Source organism: Antechinus flavipes, chromosome 3 (genome assembly GCF_016432865.1).
Source record: "Antechinus flavipes isolate AdamAnt ecotype Samford, QLD, Australia chromosome 3, AdamAnt_v2, whole genome shotgun sequence".
Taxonomy (NCBI): domain Eukaryota; kingdom Metazoa; phylum Chordata; class Mammalia; order Dasyuromorphia; family Dasyuridae; genus Antechinus; species Antechinus flavipes.
Window position 1 is genome coordinate 71,646,140 of NC_067400.1, and position 15,451 is coordinate 71,661,590.

Genomic DNA, 15,451 nt, shown 5'->3' on the forward strand with positions numbered 1-15,451 from the left:
AGAAAATTTGAAGAAAGGAATTCAGTTTTAGGTGGCAGGATCCTGAAAGACTTTTGGAAGAAATACCACTACATCTGTGCCTCAAAGGAAGAGAAAAAATTCAAGAGAAAAAGTCAAGGAAGAAACTTGTATTCTAACCCTACATTCTAGGGTTAGGAAATGATCTTCAGAAATCCAACCATAGAAATAAAAGATAACAGAATCAAGTAGAAAAATAATTAGTAGTCTAGGTGATTTGGAATATAGAGGGAAAGATGGAAAGTGGGATCAAATAAGGCTGGAAATGAAGGAAATGGAGGGTCTTAATTGCTCGACTAAGATATTGATATTTTTCTTATCATACGCAGGAGAGGTCCACCCAAGGTTTTTGAGCAGGGGAGCATGATCTTTAAATCTGTGCATTAAGAAGATAATTTGGGAAATTCTGTGAAATATTGTTTAAAGAAGGGACAGACTGTAAGCAAGGATATCATCTAGGGCTTCTTTTACTTTTTCTACTCATGACCCTTTCACTTGAGAAAATTTTACATGAACTTAGGTATTTAAGTATATAAAATATGTATAAAAATCAAGCATTTACTGATAATGAATCATAATTTTATCACTCCTACATTGTTATGTACCCATATTGGATAGTGACCCACAGTTTAAGAAGTTTTGATGTAGGTGATGATTATAATAGACTCAGAGGATGAGAGTCAGAACTAGAAAAGGGGTGGGATACAGATGAAAGGGGTTTTGTAAAGATAAAATTAACAAGATTTGGTAGCTGACTGAATGTAACAGTCTGGAAGAGGGAAGAAACAAAGATGATTCTTATATTCTGAACATGAGTGACTGTGCAGATATTGGTTTCGTGAAAAGAATCTGGATAGTCCCCAAACAGGCAGATTTTTTGAGAGAAGATAGTAAGTTCGGTTTTTAGACCAATTGAGGTTAAGATATAGGGCATCTGAAAAAGCTAATCAAAAAGAAATTAGGAAAAATAGTATTGAAATCTCTTAGGGGGAAGACAGATTAGATATGTAGATTTGGGTAATATTAAGGTAGAATTGATCAACAAAATCATAAAAATTAATGAAATCCTAAAAGGATAAACTGATGAAAAATACTAAGGAATTGTCAGATAAGAGAATTAGGGGAGAGTTTAGGAAGAAAGAAGTGCACAGGAGGAAAATCTTGTTAAGATTAGCAAATGGTAGAGAAAAGTCAAACCATTTAATGAACAAGTAATTAAATGCCTACTAGATAATGCAAACACCATTCAGTTTGCCAAATACTGCCTATTGCTTATCTTAGAGAGTAGGAAATAAAATTGTCAGGCAAATGGCAAGTGGTTGAGGGATAGATGAGGTAAGTACAGAGTACTATTTCTAGAAGTTTAGCATAGTGGAGGATGGAGAGCTATAAGGAAATAGTCTAATGGAATAGCAAAATCAAGGAATTCCCTGCTTCCCCCCTTCCGAAATTGATGATAGAAGCCAGTGAAGAGGAATGTTACAGATATCATTGGATTAATTACAAAGCCTCCTCATTGGAATCCATAGTTGTTCAAAATAGACCAATCTAATCATTCATAAAGAAAAACTTAGTGGTTGGAAAAAACAAGAAAACAAAACAAAACAAAGTAACAACAATAAAAAAAATAGTTGCCCAAATGACTACATAATAGTGTTAAAATTCACTAAGTTAATTTATCAGTATGCATATATCTGACAAGTGCTAGAGGTGGCCAATCAATTTGATTTAGAATTGTTAGAAGATACCAGCTTAATTCTGATTGGGAAACTATATAGTGCCTTCAGTTAAACCAAATTTCTCAAAATCCACATTTTATTTAAATCTATTTCTTTTTGTCTTGTTTTTTTTTTTTTTTTTAATTCTGAGTCTTGAACAATGCTTGGCACTCAATTCATGTTTACTATATGTTATAACAATCATCAGATGTTTCTTGAATAAAATTGGATCTGAGGCTGTGGTATTATTTGATTGTGAATTTTGGAAGGCTATCATCTCAGATCAATCATAATTGCAGCTGACTCAAAGAGAAATAGAGAAACACATAAATAGCTTGAAATATTATACATGATGATGTGCATGTGAAAAATCACATCAGAGATATCTTCAAAAACTTCAGAAAGAGAGAGAGAGAGACAGACACAGATAGACAGACAAAGAGACAGAGAAACAGAAACAGATAGAGACAGAGAGAACACATACTTGGAGTCAGAGATGTTCTATACATGACCTATATAGATCTCAATGCTAGTTGTGTTTAATCACTATGAGATTCATTTTCTCATCTATAAAGTGAAAATGATGACATTTATGAAAATTTATAAATTTATTGTGAGGAGACATGTCATAACCTATTATGCTTATTTTGTAGTATATTATTATTATTATTGTCATTATTATATAGAGATCAAAGGATAATAAATGCTTGGTCTCCTATTGGCACTTTCTAACTATCTTTGATACTTCTAAGTATTACCTTCAGTTCATTAGAATAGTAGAGACACAGCCTAAACACATTTATATTGGTTGCCTGATTTATAAAGCATATTAGTCTTGTCCCCATTAGTTTCCTCAGTCTATTTCTCAGAAATTTTGATTTCTTTCCACCTACTATATGAAAAATACCTGTCATTAATTCTGTTTGGAGTCTATTTCAGGGTAGACAGAAGTTTTCTGACTGTGACGAGCTTGGATACATTCCAAATGAAAAATTTTACTCAATCCTGAAAAAATGTATAAAAGATTTTAGTTTCTAAAAACCATTAGTAGCAGCAACAACTTTCATTTAAATGGTCACTGGTATAACGAGTTTATTTTAAAAGATATTTAAAGTCCCACATATTATACTGATTTCAAAAATGCACCCTAGTCTTTAGAGGAAGATGATATCCATTTGAATAATCTACTTTGTTAACCTTTCACCATCAATTAATCAACAACTAATTATTTAGCATGCGCCATATATCATGCACTGTCCTAGGCAATGGTGACACAAAGACAAAAAATTAATCATTGCTATTGAGAGATATAGCTCTCAAGGAGCTATACATCCTATTATATGTTCATTTTGTATTCCCTATTAGAATCTACATTCTATGGAAGCATCTTCAATACATTGTAATCTATCAAATATATAATGAATTTACATCTAATAAAATATACCATAAGTACAGGTAGTGAAAAAAGAAAAGTCATTTGAGGAAGTAGGGTATTCTCTGAAGTGGGGAGAATAAGGAAGAATTGCATTTCAGGGATATGTGATCCCCAGTGCAAGCTCATGGAATGTTGTGTGTTAGGAACAGAGAGGAAACTAGTTTGGAAAGCTAAGTTGAAGCCAGGATGTGATTGAATTTAAAAGCCATACTAATTTTATATTTTATTCTAGAAATAATAGGGAACCAATGGAGTTTCGTTTGCAGAATAGTGATATGATTAGATTTTCAGTTAAGGAAAATTGCTCTGTACTTGTGTGGAGGATGGATCAGCTTAGAGAAAGACTTGAGAGAGAAAGACTAATTAGGAAGCCATAGGTGAAAGGTGGTGAGGGACTGAACTGAAGAGGGCAAGTACATAGACACACATATTTGTGTATATGTGTATGTATATATAAATAAAAAATGGAATTGATGCATTTCAGGTTGTTTCCTCTAATGTATTTTCAGTGATATTAACTTTTGTGAGTGACATTCATAACCTTAACCTAATGACTTGGCAAGTGGAGGCAAAAATTGATTTTCACATCTTACTTTAAAATATATTGATTTTTGTTGGCGATTTCCTGATTCCCTCCCTCCCCCAATGCCTATCTACTTACTGATTACTGTACTTGTATGAGTAAATTAGATGTTCTGTGCTCAAATTGGCAATGAATTTCCCACCTTGCATAATTTACTTAGTCTCTGAATTATCATCTGATTTAAGATCTCATTTGGTTATTCAAATATTTTATTTCAACCATGTAAATCTGATGCTCAAGTTCTTATAAAACAAAATGCTGAATGAGAATAAAAATTATGCTTTCTTTTTTAATCTCTTTAAACCTTTTATTTCTTCTGGTAGGAAAAAGAACTCATCCCTAAAACATTGGTTTCAATTATTCCTTTTCTAGATGTTTACATAATAATTTTTTTTTTCTCTTTCCTCAATGATAGTGCTTCCTTTGCTTTAGAGCATTCACTTCTTTCTTCCACCCATCAATCTCTGACAAAAATATTGACTATATATTCATTAGATTTTTAATTCAATTTCAAAAAAAGATTAGTATTTCACTGTTATCTTAATATACTGTAAGATGGTATTCATTAGTATTCCTTAATGAGTGCAGATGAAATCCCATCTGACTTCATGAATTATTTTGACCAAAAATAATCATAATATACATATACATATACATATTATATAAAAGTCAAATCCCTGATACTTAACTTCTCTCTATACTTGGTCATTGGACAGCAGACATGCATTAATACATACATTTGCCTAACATCAACTTTGGGAAAACTGGGATCATAGTTTTCTGTACCAAAGAAGTCTTAGGTCTGGCCTGCAATATTGGTTGGACTTCGCTAAATAGATTTTTTAGAAAAATCCATTTAGTAAATATTCTTCAACATTTATTAAATATTTAGTATTGGTGAGATACTAAGATAACATCTAGAGATAGACAGATGAGCATAATTTTTATCCCTAGAATATTGAAAATTCACAGGAATAATTATATGAAGTATATTGTGTGTGTGTGTGTGTGTGTGTGTGTGTGTGTGTGTGGTCTATGAGAAAGTTAAGCAGATGGATGTCCATCAATTGGAGAATGGTTGAGTAAATTGTGGTATATGAATGTTATGGAATATTATTGTTCTGTAAGGAATGACCAGCAGGATGAATACAGAGAGGACTGGTGAGACTTACATGAACTGATGCTAAGTGAAATGAGCAGAACCAGGAGATCATTATATACCTCAACAACGATACTGTTTGAGGATGTATTCTGATGGAAGTGGATCTCTTTGATAAAGAGAGCTTTAAATGATCAAAGATGGACAGAAGCAGCTACACCCAGAGAAAGAACACTGCGAAATGAATATAAACTGCTTGCATTTTTGTTTTTCTTCCTGGGTTATTTATACCTTCTGAATTCAATTCTCCATGTGCAACAAGAAAACTGTTTGGTTCTGCACACATATATTGTATCTAGGATATACTGTAACCCATTCAACATGTAAAGAACTGCTTGCCATCTAGGGGAAGGAGTGGAGGGAGGGAGGGGCAAAATCGCAACAGGAGTGAATGCAAGGGATAATGCTGTAAAAAATTACCCTGGCATGCGTTCTATCAATAAAAAGTTATTAAAAAAAAAAAGAGAAAAAAGAAAGTTAAGCAGAGATCCAAAAAATACTCTAAGAAAATTTACTATGGAACAAATTGAGGAAAAATAACTTTGATAAGCACAAATAAATGAAGAGATTATGGAGAAAATGGCATCTGAGTTGTCTTTTAAAACATGAAAAGATTTCAGAAGTTAGAGATGAGAAGACAGTATATTTTAGAAACAATGGTTGAAGGGCAAATGGATGGAATCAGTAGGTACTGGGTAGGATCAGTCATAAGTATCATTTACAGGTAAGAAAGGATTACAACATTTAGTCTCTTAATGTCAAAATTTCTGAAATGGTTTTGTAATAGAACTGTTTCAGTAGGTTCAAAAGGAAACCATTCAACAACTTTGATGAGCCCTGGGGTCTAGTTATTAGCCAATCACTGATATAGTTCCAGAACTTGGGAAGCTCACCAAATATTATTAATGGTTAATTTTGTGTGCATATATGAATGCTAATTGAATCTTTTAAAAAGGGCCAATTACCCAGGAGGAATATCAAGAAGCCAATACTTTTTTTTTCAAATGTGCATGTATTTGTTATATATATTTGAAACATTTCAGGAATAATTATTTTATTTTAAATTAAATTAAATGCCTTTTAAAAATAAAACCAAACAGAATCCTGACTTTGACTGTCAGCTTGACAAAGCAAAAGAAGGACTAGAATTAAATAACATTATTTCATTTCAATATATGGCAATATTTCATTCCTATTAAAACTAGTATATTCTATGATAAAGAGACTCTTTCTCCTATATGGAAAAACATAGAAGAGATGCAGTATTTAAACACATAAAGCAATTCAAATTTTAGCATGGCACAAAATCAGTTTTGCTCAGCCAAACCTAGTTTTGTGTTTTGCCTCTGTTCCTCATCATTGAAAAGACCATTAGCATGTTCATGGCATAAAAGATAAAATTTTTATCCATTAATGCCCATTTATACTATAGGCATAAATCCATATTAGGGCTAATTTAGTTAGAAGAAAAACCTTCAAATTGCCTCTTCCACAGAAATAAAATGAAGGGCCCTTGAGCTGAGCATTGACTGTCCCATGATTTGACATAAAATGTCAATATATCATGGTAATGACAGTGAATTATCGTTACTGATATTTCAGAATTTGTTTTATGTATGTCAGACAAACAAAACACAATAACAAGCCTTTGTTTTGTGCTCTATCTCATTCTGATATTTTAAAAACAAAATGCTCATGGGCTGTTAATTTTGCAAGGACCAGTGGCAAAAAACTTCAAAAAAACCCCAAAATTACTCCCTCCCCCACAAAAAAAAAAAAAAAAAAAAAAACAATTACTATAGGAGATTGTGATTACCACCTGCCGTGAGGGCAGGCAGTGATCCTGAAGGGGACTGTTAATTGTGATGATGATAATGTTCCTTATTATAATGTACTCAGTGGTGAAGACCTATCATTATCACCATTTATAAAGTATAGTTATAGATGCTGATTAACCTTGGAAACAATGAAGTACATGAACTTCCCCAACTTTCATTTTGGAAAAACTTCAGCATCATGAAATTATAAACCTGGAAAAGACCTTATAAAGAAAGTTGAAATAGTAAGCTGGAACTCCATTCCTAATCATTGACTAATCCTTGTATGTAAAATATAGTGATAGCAGAATTGGATTAGGTAGAGAAATAATAAATGTTTAAATTTGTAAAAACAATCATGAGTGTTAGGCCATGGATAATACAAAGACAAAAAAAAATCATTTTCCTTACAGAATTTCTATTGCTTGTTTGGGGAGGAATATGATATGTACAGGGATAAATATAATAAAAGCTAAGGAATGAGGGAAAATTCTTTACTTGGAGTCTTAGAGAAGATCTGATATATGCTAAGATTCTTTTCTGAGGTCACAATAAATTCAATAAATTTATATTTTTAAAATCATCCAATGTTTAGGAAAATTTAGTTGGTAAATTTCAATTTTACTTTTTCTTATATACATATGGCTGATATTGAATGTATTTATGTTTTTGTTTTTTTTTTTTTACTTATTAGCAGCATCAATTGGTCTTTATGTGTTTGCTTAATGTTCAGTGCCACAAATGGTTCTCTTGAAATTTCAAGTTTCAGTACATCATGCCCAATGGACTTTAATTTCCCTCCCCACCTATTTCTAATGTGCCACATTTCCCCTTCCTTGCTGACTGTTCTCTCACGTGATAAATAACTCTGTCTTATCAAGGTCAGTCAGAAAGGCCCCTTTTACATATCTCATAAATTTTAGCCAGGTGCCACTGATGTGAGATTAATGTAATGGCACCATGGCAAGCACTCAAGCTTGTCTTAATTATGCTAAGGTTGCCGGTTCACCGTTTCTCTTCATCTGTCTCCTGCTTTAGGGAACACTAAACACTATGTCATTAGATTGTCTGTTCCACAACATTGGTCCTTTGCATTTACAAAGTCATCAGATGGCTTATGACATAGCTTTTCTAAGAAATTAAATTAAATAAATAGTGAAAATAAAAATTAGGAAAAGCACATGGAAAAGGTATTGGGTTTTGATCACAGAGGACAGCTGTTTAAAGCAGGTGAAAAATCTATGTACCCCCATGGTGACATTTTTCATGGTTTTCTCATTTTCGGATTGAAAAGGGCTTAAAGGTAAGCAGGAAATTTGCTCAATGTTGTAGACTTAATCTAATCTGATTCATGAGTTACTTCTTATGATTCTAAGAAAAGGTAGGTTCCAAATTCCTGACATGGTCATGACTTCTTCATAAATGAGGTTTAGGGAGATGACATTCTTATGTACTCCAGTCACAAATTTACATTCTGAGGATTCCATATCGTCCAGTCCCTGCCATCTTTGGCAGTCTCCCAACTTGCTTTGGAGTAGTGAGGTTCATCCAAAGTTGTAGATGTTGTTAATGTAGATGTTTTTCAAGATACTTACCCAACTCCCCTTCACAGAATTAGAGAATTTCAAAGTTCGGCAGTACTTAATTTCCCCATAAAGCAAAGGTTTTCCATTATCAAATATACAATTATGAAATTATGATCTCATCAATGTATGATTCTTGTTCATGTACACATGTAAATCTTCTCTGTAGAGTCCAATCACAAATCCTCTGAATCTCTTGAAATCATGTGGGTGTCAAAGAAGTCAAGCACTTCAATTGGTCATTTCACATTATTTGGTTCATGAACATTCATACTCCTTTGCTGAGTATACATTTCTCTAAAGCTATTGCTAAATGGAAACAAAATAAATTCTGAGTGATTTATATGGAGATTTGTGTTGCATTTTCTTCAGAAAATTAATCTACTGATTTCTTGCTTGCCCTTGCAAATCAGTTTGTACTTGATCTGTTTGTTGGTATAATAGTAATCAGTATATTAAATCTTTACAGGATAGGGACTTAATATTAATTATATGAAAAATGCAAACTCAAAGATAAGATAAAAAATGCTCATCAGAAAAATGAAAAATTACAGGTTTTATCATGTATATTGCATTTTTGTAGGCAAGCTTTAAAAGATCTATCAGAGCACAAACTTTTAGCAGATCTAAGACTTTCTAGCATCTTAGCTCATCAATGAGCTTTGATGGGCTTGTGTTTGTTTGTGTCTACATTGCCTTCTGCAATGTAGATTTAGAGAGAGAGAAGGAAAGACATATAAGTATTTTTAATGGGATTTACCATGTGCCAGGCACTGCATGAAGTATTTTATAACTATTTCTTTTGTTCCTTCCAACAACTCTGTGATAGGTGCTATTGTTTTCTCCATTTCCTAATAGAGATAGATTAAGTGACTTCCCTAGGTTTAGACAACTAGTAACTGCCTGAGGCCATATTTGAACTCTGGTTTTCTTGACTTAGGCTCAGCATTCTTATTCTTCATACTATTCTAACTGCCTCACATTTCATATTTCAATCTGAGAAATAATCTTGTCTCTCTTCTTCCATAATTTTCTATAAAAGGGTGACTATATAGGAAGTTTACCTTTCTGTTTAATACATTAGATACTAGCCTAAGAATGCTGTACACATGACTAGCTTACTTTTTTCCCCATGTCTTACATATCCTGAATATTGTCTTTTACACAACTTCTTATACTCGTCATCATTAATAATATACTATGAACTATTTTTTCTTATTCCTTTTCTCTAAATTGGGGTGATCATTGACTTGCAGTCGTATAATAGCATCATCCAGTGAGAACTGGTATGATAAATACAAGCATTTGTGACAGGAATAACTTATAATTAAAACTATCAACCAATGTACTAACGGATGTAATATGGTCCATTCTCTTCCTTCTAATTAGTTCTGAGTCCAATGCATTGTTTATTTATACTGTGTATGAAGATGTATGTACTTATGGATCAATTTCATAGGATGCCTATTGAATTGAATTTCATGATATGGGCAATATGTATTCTTCGTCCACTTATTTTCTTTTGGTTAAAGAAAATATCCTTTGAAATTATGGTTAGTGAGCTTTTAGAAAGGAATCTCCTCTAACACATCATATCAGCACTAACTATGTAACAGTTTTACAGATTTGTTTTGGACATTGTGGGCTTAACTCTCTTGCTCAGAAATATACAGCTAACATATTTGAATATATGTGAACATAACAGGATTTGAAAGCAGATCTTTCTATATCCAAAATTGTCTAGCTATCCAGTAAGCTCTTTTGTGTCTTAATTCATTTGCTTTTTCATAGATTGATAGATAATAAATATATTTATATTTGCTAGACTGATGAAGTTGAGGTATGCTATTATGGAGTTCAGTCAGCACAACATGAAATGTAACCAGGAGCAGCTGGTGTATCTTACCATATGAGTCCCTCTTCATTTGGAAACATACTATGAGGTAAAGCTTTTCAAAATGTGGGTTGCAACCCCACAGTGTAACTGAATGTTACGGTCATGAAATAATGATTTATTATCAGGAAATTCATGATTTGTATACCTATTTTATGTATTATATATCTGAGATTATGTAAAAATGAGTGAAAAGGAGTCACATGTGGAAAAAGTTCAAGAAGCCCTGCTCTATACCATATTGGATTGGAAGATACCTTGATCAGTTTTGTGTAAAATGAGAACAGGTACTGAACTTGTTGAGATAGAGGAATGCTCATATAAACAAAAATGAAAATAATTACTCCATTCATCTATAATCTCTGTATCTACCTACCTACTGAACTATCAATGTATTTGTGTTAACATATATGTGTAGATGCATAAGTATCCTTTTTTTTTCTTTTTGATAGGCATTTGAAAGTATGAAACATTGTACATAACTAAAGCATTTCTGGCTTGGTTTATCAATTTCCTGTAACTGTAGCTTTTAGAGAAAAATGAGTTATGAAGATATAACTTGGTTATTTAATCAAATGAGTAATACTAGGAAACAAAACAAAACAACTAAGAAACAAAAAAAAGTACATTTTGTAGGTGAATGGTAAATAAAGATATGTACAATTTAAAACCATCTGGTATATCCTTATGCAGAAGCAACTTTTATACAAAAAACATACAATCCTTTGGCAATATGTTTAACTGTTGTGTTTGTTTTTGAGTTATAAAATGAAATAATGTACATAAAACATTTTTCTAGCTTCAAAGTTTATTTTAAGATCTTTTAGTTCAGAGAATTCCAATCCAATCAGTAGTCTTTATATAATCATATTAAAAAATGAAAAGTCACCATACATTATTAAGTAAAGTGTCTTGCAATAATGAGCAGTAGGCTTTTGTTTTGTTTTTGTTTCTGTTTTTTTTTTTTTTTTTGGTTGGTTTATTTTTTTTTAGCCTTTCAAAATTTCATGAGTAAAAATCGAAACTCCAGATGTCAAACATTTTCTTCTATGAAATCCTATTTCACTTTTTCTAATGTGATATTTTAAGGTTTGGTGTTTTCAACTCCTTGCAGTGATATAAATTGTAATCTCTCTTTGACTTATTGGATGATTTTCTATGATATTTGTAGCTGAAAAATCCAATCTGCTACTCAACTTAATGAAAAGTTAGCTTCTCTAAATATAGTAAGGTCCATCCTGGGGCAGTGAGTATACTAGGCTTCTCTAATTTGGTGGAGCCCTTTACAACTCATGTTCCAATGACAGAATATCAAGATGGTCACTTTCATGAGAGAAGAGATTACAAATTCATTTCTGTCTTTGTATGATTATATCTGTGGATGGCAGAGAGTTTAGATTTTACCTTCCTTTATGTAAGGAACACTTTATGTGTGAAATCCCCCTCCTACATCCCCCCACAGTGCAGATGACAATTTGTAACCTAGAAGCACAGCTAATTGATACTGAAACATCAAGTGACTTGTCTGTGGTCAAGCAGTCAGAATGTGTCTAAAGCAGAATTTGGACCTGAACTATCCTGATTCTAAGGGCAGTCTTTTCCCCATTATTTCTGGCTGTCATTGACCTGCTAATGGTATCTGTAAAAATAATCACAAGAGATAGAATGTAAAAATTCTTCTTTTTATGTTTTTAATGCAGTAGTAAAACTTTAAATAGTCTCAAAAGTTTGGTTAGGTGGTATAATAGATAGAGTGCCATGCTTGCAGTCATGAAGACTCCTCTTTATTAATTCAGCTCTGTCTTCAGATACAAGCTGTGTGATTTGGACAAGTCACTTAACCATTTGGCTTGGTTTCAACTGTAAGATGAGTTGGAAAAGGAAATATCAACTCATTCCAGTATCTTTGCTAACCCTCTACCCCCAAATTGAGCAATGAAGAGTTGGATATAATTGAAAGGATGAACATGATTACAAAGTGAGGTAGATAGTTTTCTCATTACTAGAAGTACATGTTCCCTTTGATACACTGGTAGACTTATGAAAATTATGAAACAGTGTTGAAGAAATAGGGTAAAATATATTTTTTAAATTCCAAGCTTTTTCTTTTTTAATAACTTTCTAGCACATGGATCAGATTTTAGACCTAGAAGGAACTTTAACAGTCACGTTCACCATCTTTTTTTTATGAGGAGGAAATTGACTTGCCTAAGATCATACTATGATCACAACTTTGCAAAGACAGGAATTCAGTGATTCCAACTTTAGCCAAATTTCCACTGTCTTTGTTATTTGCTACAATACTCTGTTGGAGGCATCTATATGCTTAAGGTATATATTATAGGAAAAAATTAATTACTGTCCTATATAGTAGCTTATAGGTGGCAAGACATCACAGGGGTCCTCAAACTACAGTGGTGGGCTAGATAAGGCAGTTGAGGACAATTATCCTCCTCACCCGGGGCTATGAAGTTTCTTTATTTAAAGGCCCACAACTACAAAGTTATAATCCGGCCCACCAACAGTCTGAGGGACAGTGAACTGGCCCCCTATTTAAAAAGTCTGAGGACCCCTGAAATTTCTAGAGCTTCTCCTGTGGATGATTCGGCAAGGGCTAAAATATCAAGTACAGAGTCTTCTAGTATTTCTTCCCTCAGGAAATTTTCCTGATCTGCCAGCTATTTGTGTTCTCTCTTGTTTCAAATTATTTTGTATTTATTTTTTACATTGTGTATCCACAGTATACAATGTAACTAGAAACTATTTTTGTCTAGTATACTGCCTTGCATGTTGAAAGAACTTAATAAATGCTTACAGAATTGAATTATCAGACATTGAATTATGCTGTGTGGTCTTTTGCTAAGTGGTCTTTTGGGAAAGGATGTGTGGGCTTGGGTTTGGATATGAGGCTTGAATGTGAAAAGAGAGAATGTGGAAAACATGATATGGGAAGTAATACCAAAGAGATTCAGAAGATAGAAGGAAATCAAGAAATTAGACTATTTAGTATGACATGATGGGATGGTGCATGGAGTGGAAACCAAATGCCAGGTTGAAATGTTCAATAAAATGTAATAACTTAGAATGAGATTCAGGATGTGGCATGATGAGTTTTGTCCCACATTTTACTGGCTTTAGGAAATTATTGTACATTATTGCTGCTCATGTTCTTCTAGAGAAGATTGGTTGCAACTAGGATCTCAAAACATTATCAATAAGAGCCTTCTATTCCCCAGATCTACTGGACTTTTCAGCCTTCATTCTCTCTGAACCTATCAATTTGGCACTATTGAACATCCTTATCCACTAAATATTATTCCTCAATTTCTAAAAAAGTCATCTTCTACTTCTCTTTCTAGCTCTCTATGTCTTTGACTTTTTAAATGATGTTTTATTTGCTTGATTTCTTAAAGTCATTATTGCTTGTAGTTCTAAGGCTCTCTTTTCTTCTGTACTCTTTCTCTTAGCAAGTCCATTTGCTCCGATTGATTTGATGCCATCTCTATGCAGATGATTCCCAATCTATAACCTCTAAATTTCTTTTTGAAGAAAATCTCCAACAGCTTTTCATGAACTCATTATGTTTTAAACTAAACTTAAAGTAACTTCTCCTTTTGACACTTCATTCATAGGATAGAATATGCATCTTGTCTATGAGGTGCTGCCATCTCTTCCATTACCTTGAATACTGAATTGATTATTGAATCATTTTTGACTGTGCCTTTATGATTTATCTTGTATCTATTCCTTCTTTTCTATTCTCACTGTGACTAACCTTATTACAATCTGCTTATAGCATAGAAATAACCTTACAAAATATTTTCACCTCCATTTTCCTTGTCTTTATCCTACTTTTGCTTTTCCAAATCATCCTTCCTTCCATTGCCAGACACAGGCCCGCTGAGTTATGAGACCAGTGTAATTTTGTCAACTCTCTTATTAAGAAACTTTCAGCAACTTCCCTGTTACCCATTGATTAATCACTTCACCACATAATCAGTAACCATTTATTAAATGTCAATTATGTATTGGGCACTGTGTTAGGTGTGGATAACTAAATGGAACAATGGGTAGAGTTCTGGACTTAGAATCAGGCAGACCTGAGGTCAAATCCAACCTCAAAAACTTAGCTTTGTGACTCTGAACAAGTCACTTCTGTTTAACTCAGTTTCTTAACTTTAGTTTAATTCATTTTAAATGGAGGCAATAATAGAAATAACTTCCCAAGGTTGTTGTAAGTATCAAATGAGTTAATAATTGTAAAATTCTTAGCTTAGTACCTAGCACATAGTAAGCTCTTTGTAAATGTTAGCTGTCATCATCATCTTATCCCAGAAGACTTCCAGGATGTTAGCCCCTGAAACTCTCCCAATAATTGTCTCCTCCTATGGGCCTTAATATAGAATTTTCTTACCACTCTTATTATAGATTATTTAAATCTATAACTATGTCATAAACGCCCAGCTTTAGAGGTAGAAATAATCTTAAGGACTATCTAGCCTAAACCACTTATTTTATAAATTAGGAAACTGAGGCCCGATTAGGTTAAACAGCTTGGCCAAGATCATAAATTAAATGTCAAAGACAGGATTTCAATCTAGGTTCTTTGACTGGAAAATCATGCTACAGGGTACCTACATATATCATAAACCCTGAATAGGAGCTAATACCATTCAGGAAAAAACGACAATGGACATGGTGGAGATATAGGTATCAAGAGACTTCTTTCAAATTCTGCTTTTCTACTCATACTATATATTTTACTGAGTTGTAAGGAAAGAATTTAAATCATCTTTCAGTATTTTGTGATAGTAGGTTACTGAACATAAATGTTTTAATTGAATTATTGAATATGCAGCAAAGTGCACCAATATATTTTATGTCAACCTTAATCTCTCTTTTTAAAAAGAACATTGTACAAAGTTTTAATATTGAATTTGTCAGTCTTGTTTGCCCAACCATTTGTTCTTAACTAGTGGTAAATAATGTGTCTAAACTGTTATCTCAGCAGGTATAGAAATATAAAACTCAGCTATGGGAAATCTGCAATTACTCAGTCTGTGTGTGTATGTGTACTTTTTCCTTTAGACTAGATCTTTGATTTCATAGGTTTAGGGAACTCCCCTGGAGGAATTTATCATTCAAATCTGAACATGCTGCTGCAATGTTATCATCTTGCTGCCTGGGGCAATAAGTTAAGTGACTTATGAAAGGTCACATAGCCAACATGTGACAGAAAGAACA